We start from the raw sequence: 25,335 nt of genomic DNA on the forward strand, positions 1-25,335 counted from the left end.
AAATGATTAATTATATTGTGTGTATTTTCCATCTGTGTGAATTGTGAGCTACCACAAACTTCATTGTAAAGAAGTTTGTTTACAGTCCCAAACTTTGAGAGAGAGAGAGAGAGAGAGAGGCAATAATATATGCAGGAAACCTGTTTTTCTCACACTGGATGTTAGCTTTATGATCCCACACAGCAAACAACTTATCTGGCTCATCATCTGTAATGGCTCTAAAGTTCATAACTTAACAAAATGCACTGAATTAAATTGTTTTTAAGAAGTTAGTGTATTTATCTGAATTATCTACAGTTAAATTAATAAACTTCGTGAGCATTATTGCACTTGAAGAGCTGATGACTGAGAAGCAATGGCAACTTGCTGGAAAAGTTCTGGAAGCTTTGGTTTATGAAATTAAATACATTCTTACCGGGATTTTAGTGTAAAGCTTTCACATTTGGAAATGCTTTCGGATGTTATCAAGTAGCAGCTGTTTTTTATTTACATGTGAGTGTGCACACAGGAATGGGTAAACTACAGTTCATTATTGGAAACTATTGCGGATGCTAAATTTATAAAAAAAGCTGCAGTTTGAGTAATTGTCTCGAGAGTCTCATAATTAAACTTGTTGCAGATCTGTAGTTTCAGTTTATTTCGGATCTTTGTGACAAAGCTGAGCTTTTAAGGTTTCTGGGCTTTGGTGGTAATGGAACGTGCTGCTTTTAAGGGTTTGTGTGCAGAAAGACTTCTGGAATGCAGTGATGTGTTTGAAAGGTAGAAATACTGTTTTAGTATTTTGATCTATTTGACATGTATAATTTTTCTATCACTGTAAATTGTATAGACAGGTTCTTTGTGTAGGTTAGTTGGATTAGTTTTTATGATTTATGAAAGCCACTTTAAAAAGAATAGTTTTGCCTTTTTTTTTTTTTATTGTACAAAAGCAGAACTCAACAAACAGTAGTTGATGAAGACACATTGGTGGTTGTTAGCCAGCCTGTCTTGTGTGTGGTTTTTTTGGGCTGCTTTTTTTTCCCTCTTAGCCAAGTCATGACAGGTACAATCTGGACTGATTTCTGGAGTACTATATTTGTCTTTTTTTGTGTCCAAAACTGTCTGAGAGAAACTTTGAGGACCGGCTAACGATTAGCAGCGCTCAGTGTTCATTCATATGTTCCTGTGCTCTGCAAACAGAGCTGAACTGAGTCCTCAGCTCCAAAACAGGCTCTGGTTCCTGCTGGCAGGACTTGTTGGTTTTTCTCACAAAGTTTGATAATAGTTTGACTTATTGATTAATTAAGGAGATGCATTCTGGCACACCCGGGGTCGGCAGAGTGATGTGTTGTGAGGGTTTAACTTGCCTTTATCACTGCAAGTTTTGCTTTCTAACCTTTGCAAATGCTAAATATGAGCAGTTCCCTCAGCACATCTTTTGAGACGCCAATTAACTTGCTCAGTGTTGATATCCTCCAGAAGTTGCTGTTGTGGCACAAGATTGTTTAAAATGTGCTGAAAAGCAAAATTGTTGTTTATTTACGGGTTGATTTGCATATGGCTTGTAAGCTTTAATGTAACATAATTTTATTTATTTATTAATTTTGGACTATCCAGACCTGTACATTTCCAGTTACTCTGTTTCTTTGTTGGTAAACTTGATGGTACCAGCAGAAAGAAGAATGTCTGTGTTTCAGTGACTCCCCAGGAAGTTTTTTGGGGAGACTGTTGCCTTTGACCTGCCCAGGGAGAAGGGACCTCACACCCCCACTGAAGTACTGAGATAATTCCTCTAGAGGAACCAATCCATTGGGAAGTAATTTTATAGAACAGCAAGTGTTTTGTAGCAGCACAAAGTTATTTTAGTGATAACTTGGAGCAGTAATTCCCGTTAGGATGGACACTGAAGTGCCAGGTTGTGGTTTATGCTGTGCTGTTGACTTAAAAAGAGTGTACATTGTACAAATAAACCTTTTAAAGCAGGAAACAGGTGAACTGCACATGGATGTGCTTTGCTGTCGTAGTTTATAAATTAGGGAGGTGCATCCTGAGTTTGTGAGGGTGTGTTTTGGGCAGGTCCAGTGGCCGGGGGGGAGGTTTGTTTGCCGTGGTTTGTTTGCTGGAGGGACACACATGTTGCTGCAATGGCTGTGACCGGGCAGTGTTATCTGCACAGCCCTTATTGGTGCCATTACCTGCTGTAAAGATAGCTCTGTTTACTTGGAAGTGTGAGCATCAACTGATCAGAACACTTTCTCTTGACAGGTGGGCTTTTTTTGGGAGTTCTTTGCCGAATATCCCTTCTCCCTGCGGAGGGAGCAGTGTCAGGATGTGACAGCATCGGGCAGATGCAGGAAATATTAACAGGGTTTTAATGACAGGGGTGAGTGGGTTTCCCCTGCCGTTGAGTTGGTGATGGGTCACTTTTTCTGAGTGTTTCCAGCAGCTCTGTATTTTTTTTTCCTTCAGTATGAACAGTTTGCAAATTATTACACTACTCATTTAAGTGAGCTACTTACACAATACTGTTCAAATAGTGGAGGGTTTGATTGGAGGCAGGAAAGAATTTTTTGAAGTTCAGAATGCATGAAATGAATACATGCTGAAGTAGTCAAAGATCTCTTGTACTTTATCAGAGAACAGTCTGCTTGAATGAAAGGTACTGTACCTGCTGTTAAGTTTATAAACTTGGTTTATACAGATTACTTTTTAAATTATTCATTATGCTACGTTACAAGTATATCTGACAGGTTTAAAATAAATGGCTTGATGGTAAGAGGGAGCATGCATAAATTAGAGCTGGGATAATGTGCTCTTTGAAGTATCTCTCCCATTTGTTACTACTGGAGTACAGTAGGTAGCTGCAGCTGAGTGTGTGATCCTCAAGTACGAGAGCATCATTATCTTCAAGCTGTGGTGTAGTGGCAGTTCTTAGGTAAGACAGATGAGACAAAGCAGGGAGGACCAAGGTGCAGCCTTTGTTTCTAGTTACAGACACATTTCTGCTGAAACATGGGCAGTATTTCTGTGAAAAAATTTCTGTAAGCGCAGCAGGGGCTGCTGGTAGCTGTGTGTTGGTAAGGTTACGGTGGCACCACTCTTTTATTTACTCTTTCCTTTTGGCATTGCTGGGTGTTTGTAAGGGGTGTTTTAGCAAGGTGAGGGGAGGTTTTCCCTTGTGCTTAGTGGGACCCTGTGTCTGGTGTGCTCATGGATCCTGGTGCTCAGCCTGAGAAGCCTTCCTGGGGTGTGTGTGCACGGGAAAGCTTCACAAGAGCTCAACTGTTGTGTTTGGAGAGGGTCATTGAAAGAGAATTCCAGATCTCTTGGATGAAGAAACAGCTTCCCAAAAAACAAATTGACATAGTGCTGGTTTTCCCCAATTTTGTAGACTGGCAGCTCATTATATTTGAGGAGCAACTCCCAAAGGAGTTTATGGGGTAGGAAAAACCCCCATAATGACGTGTGATAGAGCAGTTATAAAAATCATCACAAGTTTTTCTGGAAGTGGAAGGTCATCTTATGGAGATGAATAGTTCACATCTTAAGTCTTAATCAAAGGGATACAGTCTTTTGGAGAAAGGTCTGGTGACAGCTGCTTCTGGAAACTGTCTGTAACTAACCTTCTGCAGAAGAATTGGCTTGGGCTTGGGAAGGGCTTTATCCCTGGATCACACTGGAGTGGTTTCCTTATTATTTGTTTTGGCTTCAGTTTAGGGTTGCCTCCACATTTTGACCTTTTTACTTCCCTGCCGCTCCTCTCACATCCCCTGGAGTAACTCTGGGTGTGAGTTGTCTGTACCTTGAAAGGTTTAAAATTGCTCTGTGGACACCTCGGGCAGGAGTGGGGAACTGGCACTGCCCGGTGGGAGCGGACACGTCTTTGTGCTGCTCAGACTTACCCTTGGCTCAAGTGGGAAGAGTTGAAATGGCAATGGCAATGCCTTGTTTGTCCTGTGCCCCTGTGCTCTTTGCCAGGCCAGAGCATTGTGGTCTTTTTTTGCTCTCTCCCAGGGCTTTTGGTGTGCAGTTGCATTGTTGCTGTTGTCCTCCCTACTCAAGTTTTATCTATCCCACTGGGGAGTTGGTGTGTTCTCCAAAATGCTGGTGGACTTAAGTAGTGTAGTTGTTCCTGTTAAACTTTCAAGTGGTTCTACCTTTCTTTTAGCTGAGAACCAACTCAAGAGGGACTCAACAGGATGATGACACAAACCCACTGGGGTGGAAGGGGGATCCCACTGGAACTGTGATGGTGTCTGACTTCCATGACTGGATTTTGAGCTGTTGCTTCTCCCTGGTTGTTCTGTACCCCAGCAGGTGGAAGCAGCTTGTGATGCTGTAGTGATTTCAGTGAACATCTCTCAGTTCCTCTCTGAAGCTTTTTGTTTGTTTGTTTTTGAGATGCAAATTTATTGGTCCTTCCCATGTCTCCTGGGAAGTGTGGCAGGAATGAATGTCCAGCTGTGTTAGGAGATGCTTGTAGGTGACTGTTACTCTGTACATTGCTCCTCTTCCTCGGACCTGACAGCTGCAAACCAGTAGGACTTGTGACCAGTTGTGTGTGGGGGAGGATGCCAGGTGTGGAAGGGTCTGATAGTCCTGCTGCTTGTGCACTTTGGATGTGGAGGTTCTGTTTTATTGGTGTTCCCTGCAGCCCTTCCAGTGGCTACACCCATGGTGGAGCTGGAGTCTGTGCAGTGGTCACTGTGCAGGAGAGCAGAACTGGGGCTTAAGAAAAGCACATTTGTTGTTCCAAACTTGAGACTTGGCTCGGTTTGAGACTGACTTGAGCTTGCCAGGGTCCTGCCTGGGAGCGACTGAAGGTTTTGATTGTTTGTTTGTTTCCTTTTGTGTGTGCGCTAATAAAATGTTTATATTTTTGTCACACTGGAGTGGGCTGACTACGTGGACAAATATTTTTGTTGATACTGTGTCTCAACAAGAGGCACGAAAGATGTACTTAACATTTAAATTAGGTTATGAGAGTTTCTTTTAAGATTTGAGCTTTTATATTGTTCAGCGGGCTGTGGTTCTGAAGTGGCCGATGTTATCAGTGAAGGAACAGAGGTCCTTCCAAGTGGGATCAGTTGTTATCCTGCAGAAATCAGGCACAGAGAGTGCAGGGGTGTGTGTGTGTGTGTGTGTGGGTTCTGGGCTGCAGCAGAAGCACACATGAAACGCTCATCTGTTTTTACACGGGCTGTGGAGCTCTCTGGGTAGTTCATTGTTTAAATAAACATGTTGCATTAGCTGTAGGGCTTTAGTGCCAAATGCCCACTGATGAGATGTATGAGGGTTTTGTTGTTCCCAAGCCACACTGAGAAACACAACAGCTTTATAATTCAACACGTTTGAGGAAGATTACAAAAGGAATTTGGGGTGGATCGCAATCAGCACTTCAAAAGCAATAGCTTTAGAGTAACTGTGCTACAACACAGCGCAGCCCATGGAAAAACACTGTCATCTTAACAGATGCAGTGTTATTTTGGAGATTCCACTGTATAAATACGTGGACTGTGGTTAAATTGTGATGGCAACAGATGCAATCTCAGTTCTTGATTCTTTCATCTCTTTAATATTTAAAAATACCCCACAAAGTAAAAGAAAAAAACCCCACCAACATCAAGGCTGAAAACATGCCCTCTGTAAATTACTGGGGCTGTACCTTTTGGGTCTTGTAGCGTTTTGGATACCTCACTGCAGATGAGACTTGGGCAGGGTAAGGCAGAGTAAATGCTCATCTCGTGAGGGAGCTGCAAGTGCTGCTACTCAGGGCTTATTGTACCATTTGCATATGAATGGAATTATTCAGCTCTACTTAAGAAATGTCAGCGAGATTGAAGTCAGAGTTGGTTAACCTGGCAAAAAGATATTTCCAGTATTTTTCATGAAAGAAAGTGAAAGTGTGAAGACAAGAATTACACATTCTGCTGCCTAAGCCAACGCTGTCTGAGGATTTTCTTGGTGTTCTTGTAGTTGATATCAGTGACTTCACTTTTAAGTTTGTCTGCAATACCTTATTGCGGTGTTGGAGAGCGAGAGAGTTGGAATGTGGGAATCAGATTAATGCTGCACAGTTGTGTTCACATTTGTTTTTCTTTCCAGATTTAAATGCTGGTTTGAGAACTATAAATTCAGAGCAAGGGTCTTTTTTTTTTTTTTTTTTTTTTAATGAAGAGCAAATAAAGCATGTCAAGATTTTACCAGTGCATTCACTTTTCTGTATCTGCTAGTTGGGTAGAGAAGACTGAAGTTAAACACTAACTGGATTTTAAAAAGGGACTGGATAATTTGTGTGAGCAACAGCACTGGCAGTCATGCTTGCTAAAATAGGGAGTGATCACATCTCGTGCTTCAGGAGCTGCCAGTATTGAAGGGTTGGGAAGAAATGGTATTCCTCCTCCGGGTGTCTGTATCTCCCTCCCCCTTTGTAGAACACAGAAAATGCTGCCTTTGGGGGGTGGTTCAAGGCTTGGTGTTTGCAACACTGACGTGGCTCGGGGTGCTCGTGTGACTCTGTCATCCAGGTGACGGCACTTTCCCTGGGAAGCCGCGCGTTGCCAGGCGCTGGATGACTCCACTCTGAGCACAAGTATGAGGATGGGGGTGTTGGGATCAGCTGACTGATAAGGAGATAGTATATTACACTAAAAATAAACCCAGATCTTCACAGGCAACTGAGAACATCACCTGGTGTCACGTGCAGTTAGAGTGGAACAGAAGTCCACTTGGGTTGAGCGCGGCTTGGCCTCCCTGCGGGATGTGCTGGGATGCTTCCATAGGACTTTTCTTCCTTCTTCAGGAGCAGCAGCTCACGGAAGTGTGCAGCTATCCAGTGTTTCTTGCTTGTTGGATGTGTGGCCGCGGGCCTTGTTTACTGCAGTATCAAAATACTGCTGTGACCTCAGGATGACTGTCCCTGTCACAGCGTCGGGTTTGACGCCCCTGCGGCTTCTCCCAGACTTGGTGACCTGAGAAGAGGTGAATCCTGTTTTGTGGGGAGAGGGGCTGGGGTATAATTATCATGTTAAATGATTTTTGCAGAAGGGGGTGGAGGCTCCATTTAAGATGTCTGCCCACCCCAGATGGGGACGTTCCCCTCTGTTCTCCCTCTCCATCAATATTCCACCTTCCAGTGGTGTCTCGTCCTCCTTGGTGTCTTGGTTGGCTTTGCCGCTGTCGAGCCTGGTGCCCGGGATGTGGAGCACACACTTTGAGGCTGTGGGTCAGTGAGGTGCTGTGCACAACCACAACTGCTCAGATGTTCAGAGGGTGGAAGAGTTCCATTTTCTTCTCACCTGATTTAGTTACACTGCTCATGGAAGGGCGCTGTGAGAGCCTGAGGGGATGGATGGTGAGGCTTCGGAACCACCTGGTGAAAATGTTGGGAATTTTGGTCCAATTTGCTCTTCACAGTTTAGTTCTTCCTTAGTATGAAGGCCTCATATACTGTGTATATATATATACACTCTACTAGTATATAATTATTTTTTCTTTTATTGAGATGGAGTGAATGATTTCCATAGTGACTTAAAACAGCAAACAGGAAGAGCTTTGCTCTAAAGACACAGTTTTAATCTCATTTTGCATGTTTTTTAGTTGGATTTTTTTCTTAATTGATTGACAGCTGTTAGAACAATGATTCACAAACAGCCTTTTCTGAAAGTACAGACCTTTTTACAAATTCATGTAAATAATTAGATGCCTTGGATGTATTTGCTCAGATCCTTAATTTTCACATTTTTAAGTGACAAAATGGCAAATGATTTATTTTCTGGTAGATTACTTCTCATTTGTGTTTTTTTTTTTTTTTTTAATTTGGATGGGAAATGGAGTTTCAGTTGGAATGCAGAAGAGCTGAGTTTTGAGACTTAATTAAAACTCCAAGTGTGGAGGACGGGCATGATGTAAAAAAAACCCCAAACCATCAACAGAAAAAATAGTTTGTCATTGTTTCTCAAAAGTTCAGAGCTAATAGATCATGCCCACTGACTGTTTCACAGGTTTCCATGCAGGAGTCCTTTATAATTTGGGATTAAGTGCTTGTTGAACTGAACCATTTGAGTAAACTGAAATGAGGCACTTGCAGAAGTAGCTGTTGAATGTAAAAGCTCTCTGAGCATTTCATCAAAGGGTGGCTCCAGGAGAGCACTGAACAGCAAATTCACCAGTTCCAACTTTTTTTGGTGTAAATTATATGCTTACTATTTTTATTTTATTTAAATTACAGTAGGCATTTGCCCTAATATATGCTGTTACAATTTCATGTTAGATTTGTAATTAAGTTTATTTTTAGAAGAATGCATTTAAGTGGTTTATATAAAATGATTTTCTATTTTTGTAAATGAAATAATTGTTTTTTATTGACTTTTAATTTCATGCAAATGTGTTTTGTTTTTTTTTGGCTTGGAGGTTGTGTAAGCAGAAAGAAATTAATGATTTGAGAGTATTTTCATAATATAAAGGGCAGGAGATCCATTGTCATTAGCTGAGGGCACTGGTAGGCAGAGTTAACTCTTATTTAGACACGTTCAAATTGAATGATGGATGTTACAGAGTGGGGTACAGTGGGTTTATATAACATATATATATATATAAATTTTCTTGATTCTTCTTCCTGGTTAAGCTGAGAAAGCCAAATTGTGAGTGAGTTTGGAAGCTGACAGGGGGATGAGCAGGATGGTCATTATGTTGCAATCCTGAAAATGTCGCAATCCTGAAAATGTCCTGAAAATGTGGCAAATCTGATGGAGGAGGGAGTGTTAATTGTGTGCAAGCCAGATTTGCTATTTTTACTTTGGCCTCGCTATCGTGTCTCTTCACAGATGAATTTGAAGGCTACAGGGAGTTGAATGATGAGTCATTATTGAGTTGGGAGAATCACAATTGATCTCCATTTCCTGTTGATTCCAAAATTACTGAAGTGTGAAAGCCGAGAGTGACTGATCACTTCTTGGAGGGGAGTTTGGGGGTGGAATGTGGAAGTGACTGTGTCTGAAGTCACTGCAGGCTGCCCTGGGTGTCAGCCCGGAGATGTTTGCGGTGAGAACAGGTGTGTGCCCGGTCTGAGCCGAGTTACCTCCCAGCAATGATAATCCAGACACTAAAATACGCTCCCCAGCAAGGTGGGGGGAAGAGGTGTCTTAAGTGGCTAATGATAGAAGCTTAAGATTAAACTTTTCATTGGTCTCCTCAGTCCTGGAGTTCTGTCTGACTGACCTGTGTTTGTGTTGCTGAGCTCAGAACATCCTCCCCTGAAATCCCTTTGCTCCCAGGCCCTGGGTGGTGTGGCAGTGTCCTGTTCCTTTGCAGCTGACTGCAGCACACTGGCAGAGGGTGGGATGGAGGGACATGATGCAGAAAATTTCCCCTACCTGTTGTTGTTTGCAATTACCTTTTGATGAATGACAAATTATCTTTGTCATTCTGCAGCTTTGTTCTTTTCTTGTGATGAAAACGCTCTTTTGACAGATACTAATTAGAAACACTGTGGTAACATGTGCAGGTAAGATTTAAAATTTCTTTCTTTCTTTGTTTCCTAGGACTTATTGTTAGCAAAACCTTTTTTTTTTTTTGTTAGGAACTATTAAGTTGCATTACTAGACTCTGCCCACGTTGCATATGTGAGAGTAAATTCTGCTGAAAAGGGATTTGTTAGAAGGAACGAAAGGGAGGATGTTCACTGTTCTGAGTTATATTGGAAACAAGCTATAAAGAAGCCTCGAAATATCACTTTAGGAAGAGATAACTTTAGATCCCCGGAGGAATAGGAGGAGGTGGGAGGTAAGGCTGTCCCTTCTCCTCTGTTTATTGCATCCCTCACAAAATCCTGATTTTTAAGGAATTTTTTGGAGGGGCTATTTTGAAAGGCAAAATAACAACTGGTCAGATGGTCTTTGAACCATTGAAACTTGTCGTGGATGTACAGTCTGATATGCTGTGTTAAAACAAAGAACGAAGAGAAGGAGAAATATGCTTATTCCTTGGAAAGCATGTACAGGCTTTTCCCAATGTTGCCTTATTTAGGATGGGAAGGGGGAAAAAGAGGTGGTCTGAGAACAGCTCGGTTTTCAAATTTGTAAACAAAAGAGGGGAAAAAAAAAAAATTCTTGCAGGCTTCCTGACAGGCAGGGTGTGTGGTTTGCAGTCAGAAGAGCTGATTCAGTTGCTCTGGCTTTTGCAAGGGAAACAACTAGAGGGGTGAACTGCTCTGAGAGGGTGCAAAGAACTTTCCTCTAGAAAAAGTTGAGCAAACACGGAGCCCCGAGTTGCACGGTTGAAATTTGGTGAGGCGTGGAAAGGACACTGGTTTTCAGCAAAGTATGGTGTTTGTTCAGGCTGTTGTGAATTCAGGAGCGAGAGCTGCCACACTTGAAAGACGTGAAAGACACGTCTCAGTCGTGCTGAGGTTTATGAGGAGGGATCTTGGCAGTTCTCAGCGCTGTCGCTCGCGGAGAATCTTCAAGTGCTTAAAGCCACACCTTGATACCTTATATCTCGTCTTGTAGGATCTCTGTTGATATGCCCCACTACAAGTGCACTTTGTTAAACACAGTTAAATGTGTAATATTTTTATAATACTTGTGCTTTGGAAAAATCAATATGACCAGTTTCCCTCTGAAACGACAAGACGCCTGCTGTGCTGATGGAGTCAGACACATTAGGAAGTGGTGCTTTGTATCCTCTCAAGAGCAGTGTGCTCTTGTTTTCTCTTAATCAGCAGAACGTTGTCCTGTATGTCAAATGTCTTCCTTGTTTTTGTGATCTCTATCGGGGAAGAGTGAGGTGGGGGGAAAAATGTCAGGGAAACAGAATGGGTTTAAAAGCTTTGTAGCAGAGAAAGCCTGCAGCCCTGCGTTTCTGTTTTAGTGAAAGTGGTAATCACCACCTTAGGGTTGGACACTTTGTGTTTATGTTTGTGCTTTAAACAATAAATAAAAGAACAACTTGCCCTTCAGAAGAACATAATACGTAGCCTGCTGAAATACTCTGGAGCATAAGGGATATAATTAACCCTTTTCCCTTTAGCTGGGTTGTGTTTCAGAAGGTAACTCAAGATGTCTAACACATCTGAAATTGCTTATTTGCCAGTTCACTGAAGTAAGGATTTTTCAAGTTGATTGTCTGAAAATCAGACCTCTCCTTCCTCCCATCATTGCCTTCTCCTTCTTCCCTGTTTCCTGAGCTGCAGTTTCCAAATATTTAATAGGACTAGTACTGATGGCCCTTTTTTTCGTTTGTTTTTTTTTAAACTTAAAAAGCAGCCATTGAGTAGAAAAGTTTATTTCCCATCACTCTTGCCCAAGGCTATAGAGAATAGATCTTGGAAGTTTAGGCACTTGTCCAGGTTTTTCAGAGGAATTTTTAAGAGATGCTTTTTGCTTTTGATGCAGTGAAGGAAGGGGAATGACTTGAAAGGACTGATAGAACAACCACCTCTTCCTGTGATTCTTGAGTATTTTGCTTTACTGACCAGCTGCTCAAGTAGCACAAATCAGTTCTGAACTGTTCTCTCAGACAGTTTTGGTCTGATTCAGTGAAAATGGGCTGAAAGGAGACAGGACCTGAAATGCTTCCAACTCTTTTTTTTTTTTCTTTTTTTTTTTTTATTCCCCATCTTGACTCTCCTTGAAGTATGTGAATTAGTGTGAGAAAGTGTCTGTAGCTCCCACTGGGTCAAATAGAGGTTGAGATAAAAATACCTGTCTCTGTGTGTATTGTAATATTGATCGTCATGTGGTAAATAATTCCTTGGCAGCAGGATTGCCAAGTCTGATGTTTTCCACTTCATTTGGAAGTTTTTGGTGCAGTCTTGCTGCTGGCTCCGTGCTCAGACCTGCTTTTTGTGCTTTGATGGGTATCTGCTGCATTACTTCCTTCTGACCAGCCTTTCCTTTCTGATAAACTGTCATCCTTTGGGTTGGTTAAGCTGACTGGATCTGTTAGTTCAGAGCTGCTCTCTTTTTGTTGTGACATTTTAATAAATTCATGGTCTCCATGAGGACCCATTTCTGTCTCTCACCTCTCCCAGCACGGGTGTGCACGTCTTCCCATCAAAACAAAGATTGCTACCCAGCCTTTTTTTTTGAATTTCTTTGTTTTTATCTGTTCCGTGATAAACATCTTTAAGTGGTGTTACCCAACACAGTCATTCCTGCCATTCAGGGGCCTCACCTTTTCCAAGCAGACTGGGAAGTTTTCAGTCACAGGCAGTGTGTGCCCTTCACAGATCTGGGGGCGTTTCGTGAGTTCAGGACTCTCTCCGTGCCCTAAATTGCTGGTTAACTGTGGAGGGAATAAGGAGACTGAGTCCTGGTTTCTGAATGTGAAGCTGAATGAAGCTGGCATGTGGTAAAGCAAAGCACTGTCGGCTCAGATGTGTTTTCTTAACATGGAACCAACCAGCCTTGCACAAATACCGTGGTTTTCTTTCACAACAGCACGGGGCCGGCGGAGCTGGCGGGTGGGTGAGGCGAGGCCGGGGGCTGTCCATCAGCTCTGCTCCCCACAGGACTCTGCCTTCAAGCTGGCAGTAGGAAAAGAGGGGGTTTTTTTGTCCTCCCATCCAGATCCTTTTTATCTGTGCCTCTGTTAATTTGTACTTTTCTCTCTCAGAGCCAGTTTAAGCTGCACACTGTGGCTGTGTCCAGGCGCGCGGGTGGCACCGCTGCCCGCTGCAGTTGTACCCCTCAGTGCACTTTGTGTTGGCAGCAGATGTTTGGCTGGGGTGACTTGATGTTGTTTGGGCAGGCAAATCATAACTACAGGCAGAACAACTCCTTTTTTTTTTTTTTTTTTTTTTTTTTGGGGTGGCTGCAGTGGCACAGGGAAAATGAGATTCTTCCTTTAACTTCCAGATTGGCAGCTGGTTTTACTGTAAAACAAGTGGTGGTGGTGGGGAAGGATGTGGGGTGCTATAATTAGTTCTGGGATTGCAGAGCTTGGTGAAACCTTCCTTGTGTCCGAAGGAAACAGTCTCACCAAGGCTTTGTTGAATGTAAAGTAGTCTGGGTCCAGAGAGAGGTTGGTTTTGGTGCAGTCCTGTAGCCGGATTCTAAATTGTTGGGAACAATTCCTGCCTGTACGAGTTTCCTCCTCGTGAGGGGACAGGCAGAGTTATTCCTGCTGGTGGTCCTTCTTTTTGAGAGATGGTACCTGTTGAACATCAGCTAATATTTTTTTGTCTGCCTTGCAAAGTGTCTATTGTTATAAAAGAGTTTCTGAATGCAATGAAGCTCCAGAATATGTCATTCAGGTTTAAGTATCTAGGAATGTATTAGTTTATGTGATTTCTCTTGCTTCCCTTTGTATAACTCCTCCTTCTATTTGTTGCAATGGATAAAGGTCACTGTTTAATTTTTAATCTAAGTCCTCCAAGGAAAGATTTCTTATCACAGGTTAATTATAAATATATTTTCTATAATAATTTAAATATTAAGTACTACACGCTTGTTAAGAAACACAGAGCACTTTGCTGAAGAAACACACTTGCCCAGAAGGCTGAGGTTCCAGGTGTTCTAGTACTAAATCACCTCTTAACAGCAGTTGCCCATTCCACGGTTCCTTCAGGGAGGATATTTTAATTTTAATTCAGTCAACCAGGTCAAACAGTTGATAAGTTCTATGGCAGTCACAAGAATCTGAGCCTGAAAAGATATTGTGTGTCATGTCTCCCCCGCCCCAGATGAAAATTGATTTTTGAGAGAATGAGGTCTTTTAAGATAGTGATCTTACAAAAAATTGTGCTTTTCAAGAATCAGGTGAGGTTAAACTTAGTACAGCATGTTTAAATCCGCTTTCTCCTAGTGAATGCAAGAAGTTAACTTTAAAGGTGACTTGAAAGATGTTTTTCCAAGTTAAAATCTTATTTTGTACGTATCTCTCTGTAAATATCCACTGTAAAAACAAACCAAAACTGTCACTTGGATAACATCAAGGAGAGAAAAACAACAATCTTTTATGACTCAAATTTCTTCTACTTCCTTATATTATCTCCTTCATGACCAAATAGTGAAATAGTAACCAGGGAACTGGCAAAATTCGGCTTAAGTAGATGTTCTCCAGCTCTGGGGGGGGGGGGGGTAAAGGGTAAAACAGTGATGAAGACAGAGATCTCCAGCTTGGTCTTGCCTTGATTCTGCTGCAGATCCCAGCAAAAGGAGGTGCCCAAAATTGGGAGTATTTCAAGCATCCAAACTTTTTGGTTTGCCTGAGTCCCATCTCCTGTAATTTGTTGCATCCTCCTCACCCCCAGAGTCTTGCAGCACTCTTCCCCCGAGTTTTGGCTCAGAGGGGGAGCAGAACAGGTAACCCCTGGTGATGAGCTGCCGAGTGAAAGGTGCCGTGGCTGTGCTTGGCTCACCCGGCTGGACCCACTGCTTTCCCACGGCAGGATTTGGTAGAAATGCAGCAGGGCAACCTGTTGCATCCCAGGCTCTCCAATAGTACCATCCAGAGGATGAGCAGTAACTCTCCTGCTTGCTCTGCCATTCCAGTGCTCTTCTAATAAAGCTGTGACAGTAATTGCAGTTGCCAAGCAATGGAACTCGGCACAGCCTGGCTGGTTCTGTACCCAGATTGTTCTGTTAACCAGGATTGCAGCATCGTGCACAGTGCTGCTGGGCAGCGTCTAGAAACCATGTATAGGGTTATAATCCAATGTCTCAGGCAGTATGTGAATGTAAAATGGACACTGTGGGCTGAAATGTCACCTGGAACTTAAAAGTGGGGAAAGCGTTTGGGAGTAAACCACTGTTGGCCCTTTTTTATTAACAAGGTGTATATTAGGGTTTTTTATTTATTTCTTTTAAATTTTTGCGGTTTTACAGTGAGGGTTAAACAATTGCTGATCAGAAGATCTGTGTAGACAGGCTGAAAATCCTAAACTCAGGATTGGAAGCTTTCCTTTATCTTGAGAGAAATGAAACTCCTGGGGCTCTGGGACTTGGCTGTGCCTAAGGGGGCTCTGGTTTTCCATGCTGAACCCTGTTTACCTGGTAGCTTCTCACCTGTGTGCATTAAGGGTGCTTTGTTTGTGGAGAGACTCACCTAGACTGGTATCACAGAGCTGTTCTGTTTCCTTTTTCCATAGTTATTGTGCTGTGATGTCTCTGAGACAATAAATACCGTGTGAACGCTGCCCTTGTGGTAGAAAGGACACTTCCCTTGGCCGGGCTGTGTTTGTGACACTAAAAGCGAGTCTAAAGCATCCAATTGGCCAGAAAAGTGAGCTCACCTAAGAACTCCTCCTGGTAGAGCTACTTTGGTTTATATTTGCCTTAAATTGTGTTCTGGTGCAACTGTTTTTGGTTGATAAGACCTGAACTGCTCCTTACCTTGGCTCTGGCACTAACCCAGGTGTTTTACCTTGTATTTGGAGAGGAAGGTTCTTTTTTTTTCAATCCAGTTAGCTCATGGCTGGAAAGCCCCACAGCACCTGCATATATGTAATTTAATACCTTTAAAGCCCTTTTTGGGGATTGCACGTTGGTCATATTTTAACTGCCTTGAGAAAGCAGGTTGCAGCATGACCTATGTGATTTTTAAGCTGAGTAGCTGCCGTGTGAAGGGAGGGAGGGAGGGCTCTGTGTTCTATTAAATAAAGTTTGATAGCACTGACTTTTTCTTCTGTGCAATCAGATAATAATTTTTTAACACTATGTTAAATCTCTGTTTGGGTGGAAATACAGGACTGATGGAAGTCTTAGTTTAATTTGTTAAAACAGAACCATTGCTGTGGAAGGCCAGGGAATGTGGGATTTCTGTGTTTCATTGCTTAAGAGCTGGTTAGCACAGCACAGTAGGGCTGTGTGTTGCATATTGTTGAGTAATTGCATCAGATTTTTAATTTTTTTTGTGGATCTGTGACTTGCTATTAAATCCTTTGCTCACCATCGTGGCTGCAATTGCATGTGATGATACTGTTCTGTCAATTTGCTTCTAATGAAGCCTAAATGATGTGGCCTGATTGGCCAGCCATTTTTTGGAAATAATAATTAAAGGTAATCCCAAAAACCTTTAAAGAGTGACAGGTTTCCTAGATTACTGCAGGGTGGCAACCCAGCAGGCAGCTAAGGATAGTAAAATGTCCCTAAATGTGAGTTGCTGGGCCCAGCCACATGATGAATTTTCATTCTGAAAGGATTTGGCTGCTTATCCCAGCTACCTAAGTGTATATCCCATAGGTTCCTGTCAGCCAATTGCTGAGTCACTTGGATGTGCAGACATCTGTTTTAAAAACAAATAAATAAAATCCTGCACACGACTATTTTTTTTTTTTAAAGGTGGAGAAGAACAGTCCCCAGGAGAGACAATTTTTGTTAAACTCTATTGTCATCACAGATTGTGAAACATAAATTCAGTGTTAAAAACAGCTTGTTACTTCAGTCTTCCACCATTTTTACTTTAGACTGAAGCTGCTACCATTGGGTTTAAACATCATTATCACCATTAAAGAAAATGTTTTACTCCCATAGTTATTGATCTTAACACGCCACCTACTCACTTGTGTCTTAAGTATTTTGTGTAAATGGCACAGTCTCATTTTGTGGTGCTGTCAGGGAAGTTACAATGCAGGGTAGGAAAGTGCACAGGTTTGAAATCCGTGTGTCCTCCTGTGAGGAGGGAGCTCATCTTTAGTGTGTTAGGCATTATCTGCTTTCTTCTGTGGTTTTTTTTGTTGTTTAGCTTAGATAATTTTCTCACAAGCTTGTGAACTGGACCGTACTTTGATGTGTTGCAGTGTAATTTATGGAATTATCCTGGAGTTACATTCAGCTGGTGCTTCAAACAGCTTTTCCTTCCCTGTCAGAGCACCTTGGAGGGGTTTGAGTGTTCAGCTCCAGCCGTAAGGTTCAAACAGTGGCCTTCAGTGTTTGACACACTCGGGCATTAATGGGGGAGGATTTTACTCTGAGGTTGATTTTTCTAGTTGCCTCTTTGTCTTCTTTTCTTCTTCTTTGGCAGAGAATCTCACAGGCATTGCCCTTCACCTGGGCACTGCAGATCAGGGTTAAAAGTTGGGTGCTTCTTTTCCATTTGCTTTGGTAGCTGGGGGTTCGTGGGGGGCCATGAAGACTCAGCCTCTTGGATGTTCTCCCTGCTCCAGTTTTTCCCTGTGTACCCACGAGGACAGTAAGGAATCCGTGCCAACAGAGCCACTCACGTTGTGCTATTTCAGCAGGAGGAGGTAATGGATGTGGCTTCCCAGGAACCCCTGAGGGATGTGGTGGGTCAGTGCAGTCTTGGTCAGAGAGGATTCATTTGGGGGTGACTTGTCACGAGGGCGCTTTCATGTGAGCTGGGCTAAATCCAGACCCACTTGCTCTGGTGAGCTGTGTAGAGAAGGCATCAGTCAGTGTTATTAAAGGGATTCAGTTCATTTTGTTGGCTCCATTTTTGCTAAGCTGCTGTTCCTGTTGACATTCAAAGTAAAATGTTGGCAGGGAGAAAGCGAGCGAGATGAGGGACAAAAACGTGATTTATTCTGAAATTTTATTTGTGTAAACTTATGGGGAAGTTGGAGGAAGTTCATGGAAAGCAACAATGCCAGAGATATCTTTAGCCAGTGACAGCTGAAAATTGCAAGAGCAATAAGGCAGAGACAGTTTGAGTTTTGATGTGGGTTGTAACCCTTTTTTGTGTTATTTTTGCAAATGTTTTCTTCTGGTCAACTTGGTAACATAGTGGCCCTTGGATTTGGAGTATATAGTTAGTAGAGTGGGAAAAGAGAAAATTAAAGTAGGATGTGTGTGTTTTTCCAAGGGCTGTGGGAGACAATGGGAACGTGTGTGGAGAAGTTGCTTTTTAAAGTATTTGCACCAAATTTGACTGGCCTGTTTGTGACAGCACTTTTTCCTTCCAGATCTGGGCAAAAATAATTCTGTAAAAGGTTGATAGGAGGGATGAGTGACATGAGGTAAATGAATGATAATAGACTATATTTCTCAGAAATTACAAGCTACATTGCAATGCAATCTCCAGTCCCGTGAGCGTTCGGAAGATCACAGTGGTCTGGCTTTGTCCTCCAAGGCTTAACTTGTAATTAAATGGGAAAAAACCCCAAGCCCTCTTCCTTGGCCTTAGATATGTTATCAAGAACATTCTCAGGACTTATATTCAAATGGCAGCAGTTGGTTTTTGTTTGGTTTTGAGTATTCCCTTTCATGTTTGGAAAGCCTAAGATGGCAGCGTCCTACTGGTGCTGGAAATACAGGAGTTGAAATTCAATTATGGACTTGCTTGGCAAAATCTGAAATGATTGACATTTCCTGGATAGTGGGGTGCCTTTTATCTCTCCTCCCCCCCCCCGACAGATGTAGCTTCCTAAAATCTTGGTAAATGTGAAGTGGTTTATGTAGCATATTCAACAAAGAGAAGCAGTTCAGTGGGGAGGGAGGCAGCTGGAATGGCGATGTAGATTTAGTTCCCTCCTTGTTACTGGTTCTGACATCCCAAGAGGTAACACAGAAGCGGCTTCCCTGGGAAGAGATCTAGTGATTGATGTGACACATACAGGATAGGTGAGCTTAGAGAGTACAGAAATTTTGTGGGAGGTTGTGTAAGTACATTAAAGACACTAAAATATATATTTCATTCATAGTGTCACTACGGAGGCAAAACCAAGAGCTCAGTGGGTGGTGGAATCCTGTGTTAATGTAAAGTGTCATAAGCAATCTCTCCAACCACTGATTTCTGTGAACTCCACATTTAATTTCTTTGCAGAGTATGCAATTAAAGAATCCTGAGACTTCAGTAGTAATTTTTTTTTCCCTGTGTCTGCAAATGGTGTAACTGTGCTGAAACTTTCCATGGGCTCGCAGGGAAATTGTGGTTGCTGAGCTGTTCCTTGTCAGTCTTTCTACCTTTGCCTTCCATGTTATTGAGTGGAACTACAGGAACAAACCAGGCTTAAGCCCAGGCCATGGGCTGCAGTCCCTCTGTGTTAAACAATGACTGAATAACACTTAAAGATGATCTTTCTTCAGGGCTGTGTGACAGCCCTGATGTTGTCCTTAAAACGAGCATAATACTTGGGAATAAGAATGAAGAGAGAAATTAAGGTCAAGTTATACTTTTCCCTGTTTAAATTCTGCATGGGTATCACATTTTCAGGCTATTCCCTCTCTGCTTCCAATGATATGTCCTTCTCTTCTGAGCAGTTCATGGAGGAAAGAGGTTCCTATTGTAAGTTTAGTTCCTTTTTTCTAACCTGATTCAAACCAGTTTTTTTATGTAATGTGGGGATGAGGATGCTGTCATCGGCTGGACTTGGTCTTTAACTTTCAAGTGTCTTGAAGGAATTTTTTTGGAGCCTTTGGGTTTTTTGCAATGTGCCAGACAAGCCCTCTGTGGAGTTGCTCCAGTAGGTAGTAAACATGTCAATATGCAGGCCATGGTAAGTTATGCAGATCTAAATCCACCCTATGCCATAAACATGTTCTTTGTTGTTATGAGAGAGGGATGGGAGCTGTGGAGATTATTGGCTGAAAAAGGATGCTGCCTGCTGGGAATGTGGGATGAGGGCAGCTGGACTGCAGCCACATTCAGTAGCTGCTTTGGACCCTTTCTTTGTAAGGACCTGCCATAGATTAAAACTAAAAAACACATGATGAAAAGGAAGTGGCTCTGTTGGGAATAAATAACAACACTGTGCTGATCTCCCAGAAAGACCCACAGCTCTGAGCTGACATTGCTGAGGGGTGATGTGGTCAAGCCTCTTTCATTAGAGGAGTTTGGGAGAGTGCAGCGTTCCGGTGTTCAGGAACATCAGCTCTTTGCTGCCCAGGGAGCAGCAGTAGCTGTCTGGGGAAGCTGAGCTCTCCTTGGAGTGGAGTGTGCTCAGAAAAGCCATTATTGGCCAACTGAGCTGTGGTGGTGTGAGCAAGCCACTCTCTAAGAGTAGAACCAGCCACAATTGTTTTTTTGTATTAAGCCTTGTAGTTCCGTCTTTGTGTAGGAAATCATCCAGCACTGCTGGTAACATACTGTGCTTGTTACCACTGTGCAGAATTTCAGGGTATAGGAGAAGTTAAGCAACCTCATGGCCTCCTTTAAAAAAGAACCCTTTTGAACTTTGTGGATCACAGCCTTCATCCTCAGAATGGGTGTTAGAGCCCCTGGGCAGGAAAACAATATGGAATTAGAACAATTTTTGCACCTTTTCAGCAACCAGTGTAAGGGGATACCCTTTTTAAAATGGAAATGCTGAAGGTATCCAAGCTCCCTGTTTAAGACAAACTTTGCATCTCTACTGTGAAGTAAAGGAAACAATTTTCACAGAAGGGAAATCAGAAAAGGGGAAACAGAGGGAAATCAGAGCATGCTGTGGGTTTACAAACCAGGAGAAAGGTGAGCGGGAGTTGATGTCGCGGTTGCTGGTGAGATGGTCGTGGCAGGTTGTCTGTCCTGATTCTCTTTCAGAGATGTGAAGGCTGCTCAGGCTGAACAGTCTCTGTTGCCAGGGAAAGCCTGACCCAGACTGATGTTGAAAAGGCCTCAGGCTTGCAAAAGGGATGTGCTGGATTGGCTGGTGACTCAGAGCTGCCTTGGTGCTGCTTTGTCTGAGCCTGGTGTTGAGAAAGCCCAGATAGTGGCGGTTGCTCCACCTTTAACTTCTGGCTGGTTGAGAGGGTATTGTGCAGTGTAGTACAGCCTTTTAATGCTATCCAAAAAAGTAGAGGGTCAAAGGCAAGGCTTAAAATGTCAAGGAGTGTATTTTTTTTAAAAAAAGAAAAACATAAACAGTTGTGTTTCTTCAGAAGTTCTAAATGAAGTAACTTGGATGAATACAGAATTGGAAGCAAGGACTGCACCATGATGAAATAGCTTCTTGTAGGAAATGAATCCTTATTAAAAACAGTGGATGTGTGAACTGTCAGTGCTGCCCTGTAACACCTTAGTATTGATAGTGAATTAGCTGTGATGAATTTAGGTGCAGCTGGGAGGTGGTGTAGCAAGCACAAGCTGTGATAGAGGGTGAGTGTTGGACAGAAGGCTTTCTGCTGCTTTGTGTGTCATAGCAGGACATTTTGGAGAAAGAAGGGTTCTTTCCAAACACTGAAGGGCAACGGGCAAGTCCTCTTAGGAGTCTCTAGTGACCTGAAGTAACTAGTGGATGTAGGTAAAGAGTGAAGAGCTGCTGCCTGGAGTAAATGACTGTTTGGTAGTAGGTGGTGATGAAATAGCAGGTGTTTATCCAGGTGACAGTGCATTCTCCATGTCAGAGTGGTTTATGATCCAAGTAAACACTGGCAAACCACAGCTGAAGTTGAGAGGAATCCACTGGATCACTGCACTCCGAGCTGTGTGTTGGAGCTGGCCCAGGCTGTCCCCAGTGTGTGTGCAGGGTGGGTGTGTGGCTGTGTGCTCACAGTCCTGCTCCCTGCTGTCCCAGCTGGAGCACCACTTCCACAGGGACCTGCCAGGAGGTTCTGCCAGGTCAAGGACCAGGAATTACTCTCATCATATGAACCTGTTATGTGCAATCATTTTTCCTGGTAGTTCATTGACCCCATCTCAGTTGTGTGACCAGGCTTGGATCCGTCCTCTGGCCAGGAATGGGCTGCAGGTCCTCTGGAAGACTGTGGTGTGGAGTGGGTTATTTCTATTACCTTTGGAAGTTTCCATGCCCTACAGCTTGCCCATGGGATGCTCCCTGAAAAAAGGAGCAGAAGTGGGGGCTTCTTGTTGGATACCAGGTGAAGCTCAGGACTTCTGCACTAAAAAGCTACTTCCAGGGAGTCATTTGTGTTCATCTGGGTAAAGAGTGCCCGCCCTGCTTCTCTTCAGTATTTTACTGTACTGGGGAGTGATCTTTTTAACAAATAAATATTTTTGTCTTTAAAGAACCAATTTCTGACTCAGAATTAGGTGCTTAGTTTCGAATAAGTCTGATAAATGATAGGCAGTTTAAGGAAAGGCTTGGAAATCTGTAAGCAGCTGAATGAAAACAGCATGAATCTGACTATTGGTAATTATCCTGGGTGTTTATAATCTGCCCAGAACTAGTGGGGCAGGGTAATAAACAGCTGTTGCATTTTTATTTTCTGTTAGTGAGCAAAATAAATACATCATAGTTAATTTCCAGTTCTGAACTGAACACGAAGCAAAGGCCAGTTATCCCAGTCATATTAAAAAAGTTCTCTAAGCTGGGATATCCAAAACTGTTAAATGGAGTATAAATGCTCTAAAGAGCATTTTCAGTGCACTTCATTGTGTCTGACAGACCAGTTTATATTGTATGTCCATATAGGCTTTCTCTAAAATGGGATCCAAAGAAAACACAGCACAGCCAGATGGAAATTGGAGTTGACTTTGAGCTCTGATTAATTTGTTTTTCATATAATCCTTTTCAGGACAGCGAGAAAAACGTGAGAAAAAGATGATGTATTGTGGTATAATTAACTCTGGTGAACAATGTGAACTTAAAAGCCATTTCTTAAAAAAAAAAAAAAAAAAAAAAAAAAGCTTTAATGGGAACTGTGTTTCCCAAATGTCGGGATGGACCAAGATGCTTGTGCTGTTTCACGTTTGGGTCTCTGCAGTTCTCATTATATACGTGGAGTTCTGCAAAACATAACTCACTTCATGAACTAATGAACTAATAAGTTCTTAAATCAAAACATCAGCAGCTGCTCATCTGTGGTCAGTTCCCAGTGTTGGACCCCACTGGACTTCATCCTTCTCCATATTAAGGGGATGAGGTTTCATAACTGAGGCAAGCGAGTGCAAACTTTTGCCATAAAGCTCTAGAAATTTCCCTAATTTATAAAAAGCATTAAGTATCTCAAGTAACTTTCAAGCTGAAACAATCATAAAGCTAAAAGCAGTATGACTTTGAAAGCCCAGCCTCAAACAGAGACATGAACAGATATATAATGCTTTAGTTAACGTTGCTGCCATTTCTCTTACAAATTGTTCTTTAGGGTATTGTAACTCAGCTGTTTTTAAACCCATCACTCTGGAACCTTGCCTGCAAAATGTCAGCACAAGTGCAAATTTTATTTCTTTAACAAAATAAAAGGCTTGGAGCAGTTAGGCTTTCTAAACTTTTATGGCAGGAAAATAAATTTCTCTCCTTTTGCTTTGCTGCGGCAGGAGCTGTGACGTTCACCTTGTCCTGCCAGCAGGTAGAGACAGAAACCAAAATGGCTTAATGGGAAAAACTCTGTGTGTTCCAGCTTGCCTTTTTAAAACAAGAGGAGCCCAATGTGGGAGTGTCAACACGGCTGTGTCCTTGCTGGGCTGTGCTTTGGGCTGAGGGCTCTGTCCCTGGGGGTGGGTGGAGGGATGGTGGCTTTGGAAGACAATTTCAGAAGTTGGAAGCAAGATGTGGGGACCAGCTCATTGAAGGAATTAAATCTGGGATGAGATTGCCTTTCCTACAGATTCAGGAGAGAGAGGCATCACTTCTGCACTAACCAGTGCATCTCTTACCAGATCTACTGTCTTGGAGCTCTTTAAGCTCCCCCTCTTCCATCTGGCTTCTAGAGCTGGGTAATACCAACCCAGTCACTCCTTTAAGTGCTTTCCTGAAGTTGTTCAAGCCTTGACCCCCATATTCCAGGCAGTAGCATGCGATTTTTTGGCAATCAGTATGTGCTCAAATGGGGATTTCCTGTCTCATTGGACACGATGACCAAGTGTTACTGTTGATACGTTAGTTTTGTTGTTTATTCTTTCTTTTTAAAGGTCTGGGGAATGAACTTTCTTGAAAATAGTTGCTTCAGTGCAGCAAGTCACATTTAATAGCCTCTGCTTTCAGCTTGAATCTTTACAGAAGGAAGATTAGGTAATAGTTTGTGTAGAAACATCTGTTTCCTAACAAAGATCTCGCCCTATTTTATTTTTTTTATGTTGTCCCACTAACCAGAAAGTCCTTTAGTCTTTTAAAGACTTAGAAGTCTTTAAGTCCTTGTTGGGTATTAGAGTTGCTGTGGTTTTAGCTTGCTCATGTTCTGGATCCTTTGTTAGCTTAAGTTATTAGCCTTAGATAAGTGTTGTGGGATGGAAGGGCTGCTTTCTATTGTGAGCGCAATTTCTGAATCTCTGGACAATTTGTCTGGGTTAGAATTTAAGTTTTTTGGCTCCAGTGCTTGTTTAGACCTTTTCCTTGTCTGAGGAAAAGATGTTGTTAAAATAATTAAGCCTAGCGTGCATTAAAAGAGAACCTTTCCACAAAATTGAATTGCTTCGGGTTTATTTGAGTTTTGGGTTGCTTAAATAAATTGGCTTTTTGCTTTGTTTGCTTACAAGCAACTTAGTATCTATTATGGGGAGTCTTTTTATCCATGTTTTCCATAGAAGGCCGGCTCTGAGGGTTTTGAAGAACAACAGCTCTCTACACTCTGTAGTTCTTTGTTTTACATCAAAGTGCAGTTTATGTGTCTAATTATTACATTATTAGTACACACTTCTTCCAGCCCCTCTAACATTGTTATTGTGATATGTGTCTAATGCGGAAAGACCTAATATATAGATTTATTAGGGAATAAATCCTTTTGGCCATTGTTTTCTTGAGAGTTCACTGAGTTCAGTCCGCTGTTTTCAAGGGGAAATTCCTCACTGTGATGCTGTGTGTTCTTGTAAACAAATTTATCCTGTGTTTCTTAGAACTCAAGAAGCCTTTTTATATGTTGGTGCCAAAATTAGTGAAACTTGCTTTACGGGAACATGCAAACAGGAATTCAGTGCATTGCTACAAGTCCAAGCACTTTGTTTTCTTCCCAGTCCCAGTGCAGGAAGTGCTGACCAGCTTTCCATGGAGTTAGTATTGTAGCAGGACTAGTATTCCAAGAATTAGGGCTCGCTTGGCTCGTGACCCTAGGAAGAAAGAGTGATTTGAGGCTTAAGTTGTAACTTTCTGGGAAGTGTCCCCTTTATGTCTTAAGGGGGGTGGGGAGTAAATTAGCAGTGTAATGACCAGTGAACCACTTTCTGTATTACTTGTTCTGTTTGCAGTGGTGTGGCTGCAGCCCTGCTCAGGTCTCACGAGCCATGATCTGCTTTGGAGCAGAGTGTGCAGATGCATTTGGTTTGTCTTTGTGTTCCTCAGTGCAGCTCTTGTCAACAGCAGCAATAAAGCAGCATTTCTCTGTGTGCTGTGGAACACAGAGGGAGCTGCAGTCCCTGTGCTGCTCCTGGCAGTGCTTGTGGTGATCACAGAATCATAGAATCAGCTGGGTTAGAAGGGACCTCCGAGATCATCAAGTCCAACCCTTGATCCACTGCCACCACAGTTGCTAGACCATGGCGCTAAGTGCCACATCTGGTCTCATCTTAAAAACCTCCAGGGACGGAGAATCCACTATTTCCCTGGGCAGCCCATTCCAGTGTCTGATTACCCTCTCTGTAAAG

The 25,335-nt window shown here is 42.5% G+C and overlaps 1 protein-coding gene across 4 annotated transcripts in view; it reads left to right on the top strand.

Annotated features, from left to right (window-relative positions):
• The window catches only part of IGF1R (insulin like growth factor 1 receptor), a 172,812-nt gene that overhangs the window by 6,317 nt on the left and 141,160 nt on the right, over nt 1-25,335 (top strand). The window lies entirely within an intron of this gene.

The sequence above is a fragment of the Chiroxiphia lanceolata genome, chromosome 12, assembly GCF_009829145.1.
Source record: "Chiroxiphia lanceolata isolate bChiLan1 chromosome 12, bChiLan1.pri, whole genome shotgun sequence".
In the NCBI taxonomy this organism is placed as follows: Eukaryota; Metazoa; Chordata; class Aves; order Passeriformes; family Pipridae; genus Chiroxiphia; species Chiroxiphia lanceolata.